Source organism: Macaca fascicularis, chromosome 14 (assembly GCF_037993035.2).
Source record: "Macaca fascicularis isolate 582-1 chromosome 14, T2T-MFA8v1.1".
Classification (NCBI taxonomy): domain Eukaryota; kingdom Metazoa; phylum Chordata; class Mammalia; order Primates; family Cercopithecidae; genus Macaca; species Macaca fascicularis.
In genome coordinates, this window is record NC_088388.1 from 125265234 (window position 1) to 125278849 (window position 13616).

General features: G+C 47.0%; 1 protein-coding gene and 1 long non-coding RNA gene across 5 annotated transcripts in view; one reads left to right on the plus strand and one right to left on the minus strand.

Annotated features, from left to right (window-relative positions):
• The window catches only part of KIRREL3 (kirre like nephrin family adhesion molecule 3), a 575278-nt gene that overhangs the window by 272526 nt on the left and 289136 nt on the right, over window positions 1-13616 (minus strand). The window lies entirely within an intron of this gene.
• LOC135967162 (uncharacterized) lies at window positions 5878-9670 on the plus strand. The gene is made up of 2 exons (XR_012422816.1): window positions 5878-9108; window positions 9557-9670. It is a non-coding gene; the product is annotated as an uncharacterized lncRNA (long non-coding RNA).

Consider the following 13616-nt stretch of genomic DNA (forward strand, 5'->3'; position numbering starts at 1 on the left):
GTCATCTCCTTCCTTTCCAGCCTCTGCCTGCACAAACCCGCTGTTCCTTTTGCTCAGGACGCTCTGCCCTGCAACTCTGCCTTCTTTGGGCTGCGGCTTAGCATGCTCCCCTCAGCCTCCTTGCAAATGAAGCCTTAGTCACTTCCTCCGGGGTTCCCCCAGACCTGTGTTCACCTGGCTCACAGCCCTCCTTAATTACAATCGTAATTGTTTATGTGCTTGTTTATGCAGGAGATGACAGTACAAGAAGGCAGGTCTTCCTCTATTACCCTAGGCCCTGGGGTGAACTGCAGCCAGCACTGGCCTTGCTGGCTCACTGCACAGCGTGGGTACTCAGTCTCTGACTTGTGCAAGCCACTCAACCCCTAGGAACCTGTTTTCTTATCTAGAACATGAGGGTAATAGTTCCCAGTTGCTAAAGCTTTTCCCACAGACCCTGACTCAGAGGAGACGTTCAATGAATGTTGGTTCTACTCTACCTTTCCAGTGCTGAGTCCTGCGACTGTGACACAGTTGATGCTCAGTGGCTCTTTGTTTAATGAATGAATACATGAATAGTGATGAGAGATGAGGCCCCAGGACCTGTAGCTTTAGATCCAAAAGAGGTCGGAAGATTTAGACCAACCCTAATAACCTGAACTCAGGTAAAAGTGGCTCTTTCCTCCCAGTCCAAACCACAGATCCTAAATGCTCATCCAGCCTCACTTGCCGGGGACTCAGCTTCTCCTGGGGCCTCCGGGTGGGTCCCATGATTGCTCTGGTCACCTCCCTATTATTGGATATTAATCAAGTCCTACTCAGGCTACAAACAAGCAGCTGTGCTCTTGACAGGGGTCTGAGGATCTTTGTTGGGGATGAGGGAAGCGGGAGGAAGGGAGAGTGAAGGAAGAAGAGAGGGGAAGAGATGAGAAGAGAGAGTGCAGGGAGGCTCAGAGACTGAGCAAGTGCCAAGAAGGGAAGATGGCAATGCTGGTGAAGTCTGAACAAATGCAAAGTCAAGCACAATAATAATTTGGGCAAAATGGCAAATGGCACAGCTGAGGAGGAAATAGCATTGTGAATGTAAAAACTCCTAAATGGAGCGCAGATGGGAGGGAGAAGTGTAATCTTCTGGAAAAGCCTCTAATTGTCTGCCCACACTAATAATTTCAGCAAACGCTCCCTCTCTCCCTCCTGCGTATAATTACACCATTCCATCTGTCTATCAGCAGGTTTTTTACTGTGCCTTACTGCTACCGCGTTCTCATGCTCACGGAGAGATGAGGAGTTTTTGAAGATTTAAGAATCCTTCTGACACATATCCTGAAGAAAAGACACTCAGGAGAGGCAAATCCCTCTCCCAGGCCTGCTAAGACTCTATTTTAAAAAGTCGTATCATCTCTCCAACCGCTATTATGGAGGCCAAAGGAGGCAGGACCACATGGTCCCTCCACCTTGGAGGTTCTCTTCTGCCGGCTTGTCTTAGTAGGTCAGCTCTGGGGAGACCACAAGTCAGGGGCTGCAGGGAGAAAGGGGCTGGCAGAGACACCGGTCCGTGCATCCCGCAGGTGGCAGGCCGTGAGAGCATCTGCTCAGGCCTATCCCTTTAGAGTGTCTTAGGTGTCAAGGCCAGGGTTCTGCTGCATGAGGAGGAAGAGGAATGCAAATGGAAGAGAAGAAGCCAGCCGGGAGTGGTGGGGGAGGGTCTGTGGCCACCCATTAGCTCAGCTCAGCTGGCCTGGGGAGCGCTGCCCAGCGCCCACGTCCAGGGCTCCGAGTGACTCCAACTGCCATTGGCTTCTCTCCCTGCTCTGGCAGTGAGTCCCAGAGAAGACAGGTGGCCTTGTGCACAGAGCCCAGTGGGAAAGGCTCCAGGTTTCCCACCCAAGTCACTGCCCTTCGTGCAGGAGGTGCAGAGCTTCTCATTCTGCTTGCTGCACAGGCCGGAGCTGAGATCTTAGGGGGCTGGGAGGTTCTTCATCAGGGAGTTTTCTTTTCATGTGAAAAATCACATCCCAGCTCTTCTCCCTTTCCTTGCCAATAAGTGGGTCCTAAGTAGTTACTGGGAGGGGTGCCAGGAGAGAGGCAGGACCGGTCAAAAAGGGGAATGAAGGCCAATGCCCCCGAGAGGATCTTGAAGGCTGAGAGGTGATGGTGGCAGTGGGTGCCACGAGGTGTGACCTACTCGCTAGATGTGGACTGGGCCAAGGAAATGACACACACAGGCGATTATGACAGAGCCAGAGCCCCTCCATCCAGCTTGTCTTCACACAGCCCGATATCATAACTGCATCTTCCCCAGAATTGCTGAGTGGATGGGGAGAAGAGTTGACTCACATCACAATTCATTCGACAAATATTGATAGTGTTCCCACAAGGTGCAGTAAAGGCTGAATACAACACGTTTCCAATTCTCCAGGGCAGCAACATCTAATAGAAATATAACACGAGCTGCAGCTGCAATTTTAAATTTTCTAGTAGCCACATTCAACGAGTAAAAAGAAATGTGAAATTTATTTGAATAGTATGTTTTATTTTAGTAATATTTCAAAATATTATTAATTCAATATATTATAATTACAAAATTATTTATTTATTTTACCTTTTTTTAGGTAATAAGTCTTCAAAGCCTGGTATATATTTATATTTCCAGCATACTTCAGTTTGAGCTGGCCATGCTTCAAGCGCTCACTGCCACATGTGGCTAGTAATGAGTGTATTAGATGGTATCGATCTAGAGCTTACTAAGGAGAAAAAATTGTATATATAATTATAATTATAGTATGTGCATTACTATTATTATAGTTTAAGCCCGGAAAGTAATTCGCTAAATACTTTCACATACATTATCTCTGATCTTAGCAATTTTGTGAGATGATTAGTTACTGATATTCCTTATCAGATACATAAAAATGAGGCCAGACATGGTGGCTTATGTGTGTAATCCCAGCACTTTGGGAGGCTGAGGTGGGAGGATCACTTGAGTTCAGGGGTTCGAGACCAGCCCGAGCAAGAAAGTGGGACCCCCATCTTTACAAAAAAATTAAAAAATTCATTGAGCGTGGTGGCTCATGCCTGTGGTCCCAGCTACACGGGAGATCGAGGCAGGAGGATGGCTTGATCCCAGGAGGTTGAGGCTGCAGTGAACTATGTTTGTGCCACTGCAGACCAGCCTAGGTGACAGAGCAAAACCCTGGCTCAAAAAAAAAAAAAAAAAAAAAAAAAAAAAAAATTCAGAGAACTGAAGTGACTTGTAACTTCAGAGCATTAACTTGATATCCTTATTTCCTACTTTCTGAAACAAGTACAGGTACACACACATTTTTCTGCATGACTCACTATGGCACATTGGACGAGGCAGCATACCACCTTATTTTCCCCTTCATTACAGCTGCTTTCTTCTTAAGAACCCTCTGAAGAACAGGACTGGAAAACTATGTGAGGTCACCACACTGTGTTCCACACACAATTATTAGGTTGGTGCAAAAGCAATTGGGGTTTTTGCAATTACTTTTAATGGCAAAACTGCAATTACTTTTGCACTAACCTAATATCTCCCTTTACTAATCTCTGCTGCTGTCTCCAGATCAGCTGCGGCCCCACCTTTGGCCGATCCTCTGCCTCCTAGCCTTTCTGGCGGACCCCATTCTCAGAAGGCTGGGGAATGGGCCTCAGGAAGCAGCTGGGCTCTGGGGAGCCCAGGCATTGTCTTTTCTGTGAGACTCATCCCGCTATTCAGCAGGTGAAACGTCTCCCCCTGTAATCCCCTCCCTGCCCCACAATGTGCCACAGGCCTGACTTGGTGATGGGCAAACAGCTCTCTGAGATCTTCTTTACAAGCATTCACCCCCCACACCCTCCTCAGCAGTCTTGAGCTAATGAGCTCAGTTCCTTTAAACTCAGCTCCTGCCTCAGCCCTTCTCAGAAACTTATATCCGGCCACGTAGACAAAGCCAGAATTAAGGCCTCCAGATTTATTTCATTTAACAAGAACCCACAAAGCCAGCCCAGTAGCCCATTCATCCCAAAATAGCTTCTGAAAGCCTGAACATACGTCAGTGTCTCTTTGCAGAAACCACACTGCATTGCCATGAAAGGGCCATTTGAACAAGGTAGCTACAATGAAATTATCTCAATGCATTTCAATCACTTTGCAACATCAAGGTTCATTTCTCAGTAACACTCTCTTTGACAATAAATGAATTACGTGATTGGTGTGTGTATGCGTGTGTGCATGTGTGTGACACCCCTTCATGATGAATTCCTGGATATGCCAACGTTACAGGTGATTGGTCTTTGCATCCATCTCTCAACATAAATCTCCGGCATCAGCGTGACATGTTGAGCAGCACTGAGCCCCCTGGATTCTCTCAGTCTTGGTGGGAGAGGGAGCGGGGGCTGTGTTCGCGCTGTTACAAAGGACTTCTAAGAGGAACAGCTGGGAGGAAGCTGGGCAGAAACGCTCTGAATCAATAGTTCTTCCTTCTTGGTAGCTTGGAGCTTGCGATCTCTCAGCCTGTGTCCTGTCATCATAAAACTGAAGAATCCTTGGAAAGTCATTGGGTTGGGTACTCTTAGAAGTAGAGTCTTTTCTGTTCTGCTTAGAAACTCTCATGGCATGCTACAGAGAAAAGAGGAGCAGAGGCCCACAGAACTCCCTTCACCAGAGAAGGCAGTGAGGAGGTCAGAGGGTGGAGGAGATGGGCTGGGACCTCCCAGGGCAGCACCTGGGCGGAGTCCTGGAGCCACTCCCTGCCTGGGGAGAAGCCCTGCCCCTACTGTTTGCTAGAAGAATTTGGACAAATCCTTCTCTAACCTGTACCTTAGGTTTTCCATCTATAAAGAGGGAAGACAACCATCCTATGGAGGTGCCATAAAAGATTCTTAGGGGGAGCTTAAAAGGTTCTTTAGGCGCCAGTCAAGTCCTGGGGTCTAGATTTGTCATTAACTTGCTGTGTGGTCTTGGGCAAGTTACTTGACACTTGTTAGGTCTCCTTCCTTTCTTTATAACAGGGTAATAACCTACCTCCCTATTCACTTACGAGTAAAGCGGAATGGCTGTGAGAGTGGGCCTGGAGCCAAAGATACCTGACTGTAAATCTGAGCTCTGCTCCATTATCTAGGGAATTCTGCTAAGGTCTCTGTCTCCTGTCCAAACCTTCATCTGTAGACAGGGGCAAATCCTCTCTATCTTGTAGATTTGTTGTGAGAATTTAATGATAATGCAGGTAAAATGCCTAGCAGGGGCCTGCCACATAGAATGTACCCTATTGATGGTAGCTGCAGGTATATTACAAGGTTGTGCTGAAAAACCAATGAAAGAAAGCAATCTTTCCTTGAAAAATGCACAGAACTCCACAAATCTATGACATCATGATGATGATTATTATTGTTGCAAATGTCACATCTTTGTGTGAAGTCGAGGTAGACTTAGCCACACTGTTCCCATTACTCAAACCCCGGATGCTCCAATGACAGAGACTCCGCTGACAGGCTGATGTTAGGGAGAGGTGGAGGAGGGCAGAGCTCCCAACCCTTGGCTTTCACCAGCTTCCTCTCACCATGGCGCCCTAAGGCCTCAGCAGACACGCTGCCTTCTTTTCAGAACAAAGCACAGCAAAACAAAACACACAGCAGCTGCCGAATGGAAAACACTTGCACTCTAGAAAGACTGGCAGATTCCCTGCCTCGTCCCACCCTGCACTGACAGGGCCCTCTCTGCCCAGCCGCCTCCTGGCGCACCCCGCTGTATCTCTGATCACACTTTAAATGTGCACCCTAGAGGTGGATGGTCTGCAGAGAGTGTGTGTGTCTGATCTGAGGCCTGTGGTCCTCTGAAGAAGGATCAGCGGGACTGGGTGCCATCCTGTGCCCAAGTTGTTCCCAGGAGGAGAAAGCCTGTAGCAGGGGAGCAAGCCCCGTTCTGCCTCCATTCATTGCAAGGTCAGCCAGCTGCAGGCTTTCCTCCGGCTGGGCCCCTGAGGGCAATTGTTGCTTTTTCCTCTTGAGGAGTCTTTTTATTTTCAGAGTGGCAGGGAGGACGGCTTATGGTGAGTGTGGACCTACATGAGAAGGGTGAATAGTAGATGGCAGATTCTCTGGGCTCTGAATCCTGGTCAGGTGGGGGGTGGCTGGGCTGGGGCAGGAGACACTGTAAAGAGCCAGGAGGCCTGGATTCCTTCCAGCTGTGCTGCTTCCTGCCATTTACTCCATCTGACCTACTTCACAGGCTGGGCTGCCGTGGGCGGCTGCTGCAGGCTGTGCACTGCACAAGGCCGAGGCTTGCCATTTGCATGGTCTGTGGATGAACGGTGTTCCTGAGAGCTGTTCTCTGAAGCAGCTTTGCTCACGGGGTGCTTGCGAGCAGCAAACAGAATCGTCATCTTCATCACCAGGAGCAACGACGTTCCAATGATTGATCGTTGTTATGTGCCAGGCTCTGTGCTAAGTGCTTTGCACTTTATCCTCCCCTCTACCCTATATCAGGTAAGTTCTGTTATTATCTCACCCCCAGTTTATAAGTGAGAAGACGGAGGCCAGAGGGATTACGTGATCGGTCAGAGGTCAGTCAGATTGTGAGTGATGGGGCTATAATCTGAATGCTGGGCTGGCTGACTCCTAAGTTCACACTTAGTCTTCATTCATGACACGAAAGAGACGTCTGTTTTCCTGAGGCCCACGGGCAGGGGAGGCAGGACTCCTAAGCCTGGGCCCTCTGACTCATGGGGCCAGTGTTTCCCTGCCAGAACCCCTGTCTCAGAGGGCAGGAAAGAGAATGGGGAGTCCTTGCAGAATGTGGCTGGATCCTTCTCTCTTGGCTCTGTCATCCTTGTCTTGGGACGTCCCCCCAACACAGGCCGTGAATCTCACTCAAGGGCCGGTGCTGGCAGCGGTTATGCTGGGGACATCTACATATCTTGCGTTCCTCCCCTTTCTCAGAAGGGAAGAAGAAATGGAATTGTCTGTCAGATTGCTTGAACTCGCTCTCTGGAATCACTGTGCCCGTCTTTTCAGAGATGTTGCTACCAGAATCACCGCCCCCCTTCTCTTATTTATATACACTCACACAATTAGATATAACTATATTCACACATAGTCACACGGTACACCTTGAACTTAGCACCTGCTCTTGATATGTATGCCCAGAAGGCTGTCACACAATCCTGCACACACCCACACATTTGCACATGCCCTTCCAGCTGAGCAACATGTATTTACACAGCACACACATTTGCATCATATCCGTTCATGTGCATGCATGTGCACAGCTGTTCCCCTTAACTGCAGAATCCAGTGAGCACAGCAGCACAGAACAACAGCTGGTAGGAGGCATGTTTGTCGGGTGTGGGGAGTGCAGGAGAGAGGAGGTGGGGTGGGGCTGGAAAGAAGTGAGTACCAGCAGAACAGAGGCTTGCAAAAGACTGCAGCAACCAGTCCCAGCTGACTGCAGGGGCTCACAGTCTTGCCGCTTAGAATGTCTGTCTGAGAGACCTTGGTGGAGTGCAGCTTCAGTTTTGGGGCACGGTTCTGCAGGGTTTTTCTCTAGGAGGCTGTCCTCTTTGTGTTGTGTGTCCCTGCACACGTGCGTATCTGGCTCAAGCTGACTCTCCATACACAGACAGGGCTCTATTTTTGGATGTCTTGGTTCTCATGAGTTGTGGCTAAGTGAGGAAGTCTGAGTCTCTCCGGATGCCCACGCTTCCAGGATGGCTCCTGGCTGTCTGCGTTAGCAGGTCACTTTTGGGCTAGCTGCCTGTACCAATCCAAAGGCTTGATACAGGAACCATATCAGAACTGGTGACAAAACAAGCTGGGGGCCTCCTAAAGGAAGATATTGGGATTCTCCATAGGCCATCACCCAAAGGGAAGCAGTATTCTCCTCCTCCGACCATGCCATGGGATGAAAGCCTCTGCCCTTTATGTCTGGCCAGCTTGCTAAAAACTATCAGCCAGCTCTAGGCAGCTTCAGAGCTGTATGATTGGAGTGGGAGGACTCTCGGGTCAGAACTGTGTTTGTGGGTGGTAAATTTATAGCTCACCCACTGAATATAGCTTTTTATGGCTCAATACATACGTTTGGTTTTCTTAAAAAAAGGTTTTCTTAATTCAAAAAATGTACACATTTATAGTAAGGATACAAACAGTACAAAGATGTCAGTCCTTTTCCACTGGTGCCAAGACTACAAACAGTTTATTTGCATCATTCTGCAAATTTTATTTATGTCTTTGTGATATGGTTTGGATGTCTGTCCTCTTCAAATCTCATATTGAAATGTGATCCCCAGTATAGAAGGTGGGGCCTGGTGGGAGGTGATTGGGCCATGAAGTTCCGCTCCCTCAGGAACGGTTCGGCGCTAACCTCTTGGTGATAAGTGAGTTCTTGCTTAGTTAGTTCACATGAGATCTGGTTGTTTAAAAGTCTGGTACTTCTCCTTCCCTCTCTCTTGCACCTTCTCTCCCCATGTGATATGCCTGCTCCCGCTTCACCTTCTGCCATGATTGGAAGCTTCCTGAGGCCTCACCAGAAGCTGAGAAGATACTGGCACCATGCTTCCTGTACAGCCTGCAGAACTGTGAGCCAATTAAACTCCTTTTCTTTATAAATTACCCTGCCTCAGGTATTTCTTTATAGTAATGTAAGAATGGTCTAACACTATGTATGTGCAAGTGTATATGCATATGCAATGTATAGCCATGTATATGTGCATAAATGGAAAATGCACTGTGGTAAGCTACAGGTGGCTATAAACACTTAGCCACTCCTCCCAGAAAGAGGTGGAGGCTACCTCCCCTGTTTTAGAACTGCCATGGCACTGTGACTTGCCTTGATCACTAAAATGTGGAGGAAGTGATGCTGCGTAACTTCTGGGAAAAACTTGAAGAGATTTGCTGTTTCTGCTTGCAGGCACTTAGAATGTTCCTTTTCAGAATCTGGCCACTATGCTGTGAGAAGCCTACCCCACATGGAAATACACATGGAGGAAAATGCAGGCAGTGGCCAAAAACATAAGCCGAGCTCCTAGTCAACAGCCAGTGCTGATTGCCAGCCATGTGAGTGAACCATTAGGGCCTTCTAGCCCAGTCAAGCCTTCAGGTGACTGCAGCCTCCGATGTCACCATAAGGAGCAGGTAAACCACTCAACTGAACATTGCCAAGCCACAGAAACATGAAAGATCGTACGTGGTGGGTTTTATTTTCAGTGGCTATATTTTGGGATAGTTTGTTACATAGAAATAGAGAACTGAAACATGAAGATTTATTTGATTCATTTAAATAAATATCCAATAATTTGCTGATTGGCTATACCATTTTCTTTTTAATGAATACCATACTTAATAGGTAAATATACAGCTATGTGTATAATGGAAAGTGTACTGGGGACATGCAAACATCCTTTCAGTACATCTAGGTTTTTATCTAGTTATTTGCAAAAATGCAGCAATAGACATCCTGTATGTGGATATTGTTCGCATTTATAAATATATACTTCTAGGTTAAATTTCTAGAAACAAAATGCTTAGTAAAAGACACGCAAATTTAAAATTTTAATAGATATTGCCAAATTTTCTTCCAAAGGTACCATGCCACCAATGGTGTGAATGTGCTGGATTCCCCACTTCCTTGTACACAGGGCATGGAGATATGCTCAAACCTTTCATCTTCCCTTGTGTAATAAATTTTTATAAATCATTTATTTTGCTTTTCTTCAATAACAATTGAAGTGGTTCATCTTTTGATATGTTTATAAGCTATATTTTTCTTTTTCTGTAAACGTCTTTTGCCCATTTTTCTACTGGCTCATAAGAGCTTTCTTCTGTACTGAATTTTAATAATTCCTTTTCCTTTTTGAATTGTAAGAACTCTCAGATGACAAATGAAAGAAATTAGCTCTTTATCAGCCATTTGTGCTATACATTTTTTTTTTTTCCCACAGATTGTTTTTTGACTTTTTTTTTTTTTTTAAGAGACGGGAACTCATTCTGTCACCCAGGCTGGAGTGCAATGGTAATCATAGCTCACAGTAATCTCAACTTCCTAGGCTCAAGCAATCCTCTTGGCTCAGCCTCTCGAGCAGCTGGGACTACAGGTGCATGCCACCACACTTGGCTAATTTTTAAATGTTTTTGTAGAGATGGGGACCTTGCCCAGGCTGGTCTTGAATTCCTTTCCTCAGGTGATCCTCTCACCTCAGCCTCTCAAAGTATTTGGATTACAGACGTGAGACACCTCATCCATGTCTTTTTTTTTTGGCTGTTGACTGTGCATACACTCACACGCATATACATCTGACACATTTTATTTTTGTCTGATTTTATGGTTTTGTCTTTCATCCAAGTGGATGTTTGTCTTGCTACAAGGGGTGAGGAAGGGATCCTGTCTAATTTTTTCTCCACAAATGTTGGGCCAGTTGCCCATAGCCTTCATTGATCATTGATCTATCCCCCCACTGCTTCAAAACACTACTTGGTCATATACTATCTGCCCAGGTATATATTTGGGCCTATGTCTATACTCTATGTCAGTCCATTGCTCTCTCTGTTCATATGTCAATACTGAAGGCTGCTTCTTAGCCTTTTCAGTCTGCATTTCCTCTGAGACTGCAGTTTGCTCTTGGAGCCAGGGGCTAAGGTACTCAGCCTGTACTGCCAGTCCTGGATAGAATGCTTCCATTTAAATTCTAATCTAACTCATTCTTTTCACCCTGTGGATTCTTCTCAGCACTTCTTTAGAAAGTCTCCTTTCCCTGGGTCATTGGTCCCAGACTACAAAAATTCCTTCCCATAATGGCTCTTAAGTGCTTCCTCTAGGTCCTTGTGATGAGCTTTTTCTTCTGTTTTTGGGCTTTCCTAGGAATTCTTCCACTCTGGGCCAAAACTTCACCCTTCTTGCCTCCCCTGAGAAAGCAGTTCTCTTTTTGTTGGCCATCCCCATACATTCATTCTCTTGCCTGTTCACTCACTTGCAGTATTACATGGGGTAGTGGGGTCAAGTTGGTGGAGGGTGAAACAGGCGACTGACAGTACTCTCCTCCCTATCCCTGAACCAGGTGATGATCTCCATAGGTCCCAGAGTATCCCTGTGCCATTTGATCAGAAAGAAACACACCCAATCTTCCTCCTCCACTGACTTTTCCCATGTGAAAGGACTCCCTTGTCAGGGAGTCAGAAATATCCATGCCGCCTGAAAACTCATCTGCCTGTGCTGCTGCTTTTTCCTGGCAGTTTACAATGTTATATTGCTACCAAAGCGGGCAAAATGAGGATGTGAAGTCAAGCATCTGAGAAGGCTCAGAAAGTCTGAATAAGCAAAACTGGAATGACAATGTCTTCCTCACCAAGGGCATTTATCCAGAAAAGTGCTCTGCTTAGGAATTCTATTTGTTTTTCTCTTGGAAAATGGGGAAGTAGATGGGTAATTCAGCTGTGAATACCCTATTTTCTTTGGAGGGGAAGACTGGAAATAGAGTCCTTTATCTCAGATCTCAAACCCTGGCCCAGGGCACACAAGACCAGGAGTCATCACTATCAGTAGCAACAGCTTAATTAACAAGTTGCAGTTCCCACGTGGGTTCTGGGGTGGGGAAGGAAGGAGGGTGTGCAGCTCAATGTCCAGAAGAGGCACCAGCAAACCAGAGAGCCCAGAATGGCACTCCCAGCTGGGCACTCCTTGCTGATGGACCGGGACCTCCTCTCCCATTTCTCCAGGGCCTCCAGGGCCCTGCCACACATTCAGCATGACCTCTGAGGAGTTCACTAACCTTCCTCCCTCCGCTCTCCAGCTCCCGTTTCTATCAAATGCACCAATCACCACTAAGCCAGGTCTAAGGCCAAAGGATCAGCTATGATCTCTCCCTTTCTTTTTCATCCTCCTCTCCTCATATCCAAACTGTCATTAAACTCAGTGTTTCTTCCTTCAGGGTGTTTCTCGAATTGGTTTCTTCTCTATCCCAATGTTACTGTCCTGATCCGTGCTAATCCAACAGTTTCTGCCCCCAACCAAGGACAGCCTGTGTTATCATGGCCAGGTGGATCTTTCTAGAACACCAAACTCAGCGTATCCCTTCTGATCAACAAAGAAGGAGAGCAGAGCCTACACTGTGCAAAAAGGTGAAGAGATTATTAGATCAATTTCAAGTCCTCTTCCTGGCATTCAAAACTCTCCCCAAAATATGGGTGCCTTGACTATTTGGCTTTATCATCTCCTCTATCCCAAGATGACCTCTGGGGTTCCAATCAGCCCTATCTCTTCCCTGGGAGTAGGGGTGGAGGGGCAGCACCTCCGGGCAGAAGATGCAGCCAAACAGGAAAGACAGAGTTCACGCCTAACTGGCTAAAGTACAGCAAACACCTGCTAATGAGTGCTAGTGGTGGTGATAGGGAGAAGATTGAACTGAGCCCCCAATATTCATATGCCCCAATACTTCAGAATGTGTCTATATTTGGAGATAGGGTCTTTAAAGAGGTGATTAAGTGAAAATGAGGTCATTAGGGTGGGTCCTAATCCTGCATAACTGGTGTCCTTATAAAAAGAGAAAATTTGGACACAAAGAGGTACAGAGGGAAGACCATGTGAAGATAAGGGAAGGCAGACATCTGTAAGCCAAGGGGAGGCCTCAGGAGAAACCAACCCTGCAGACACCTCCATCTCAGACCTCCTGCCTCCAGAATTGTGAGAAAATAAGTTTCTGTTGTTTAAGCCACAGGACTGTAGTATTTTGTTACAGCAGCCCAGGGAAACTAATACAAGAGGCCAGGCAGGCATTGTCCAAGGGAGCTGGAGAGGCTGCGTACTGGGGCACGATGGTAGGTAATGATGTGAGCTACCTTTACTGAGCGTCTTCTATACAGCAAGCACCAGGCTACTCTGTGAACATTCCGCAATCATTATCTCTAATCCTTACACATGGCCTGCCAGGAAGTTACTGTCACAGCCATTTTAGAGATAGAAGATCCAAAGCTCAGGGTGGAAAGAAACATTCCTAGGAGATATACATAATGAGTATCAAGTCTGGCACTGGAATCCCAATCTCCTCCTCACTAAGCCCATGCTCATTCTACTATTCTGCCCTGTGTCCATCAGCAGATGGGCTGGCACTGGTGGACCCCAGACCTGTCCACAGGCAGCAGGGCCCTGACCACCAGGTGGCTTCTCGGAGCAGTGCCTTGTCTTAGGGGGCCGTGTTCACCGAACTCATGAGGTCAGAACACAGGACTTCACAAAGCTGAGGAGAGAAGGGAGATAGCTAGCTCACTGTGGCACCCTATTCTTCCCGTTGAGCCTTCCTCTCTTCCTGTTTAAGTTCAGCGTGGTTCTGGAAGTACCTGAGTGGGAAGTAGCTTTAGCTTCCCAACACCGTTCAATAGCATTCAAGTAACCCTTCATGGCATGCTGAGATTCCTAATGAGATGAGAAGGCAGTCTTTAAAGCTCCAGTTAAAGTGTATGCAGATGGAAGCTTGGAGAACGATTTTGCTAAATGATGCACCCTGTGAATAACCATCGCCCTCCATATATACTAGGGCAGGACCCCCTTCTCTGTCCTCAGCTGGGGACCCCTCTCATCCCACTTGGACTCAGAATCCCTGGTGCCCCGAAGGAAGACAAATCAGCCTCACTTATAATTAAGTGTCTCAAAT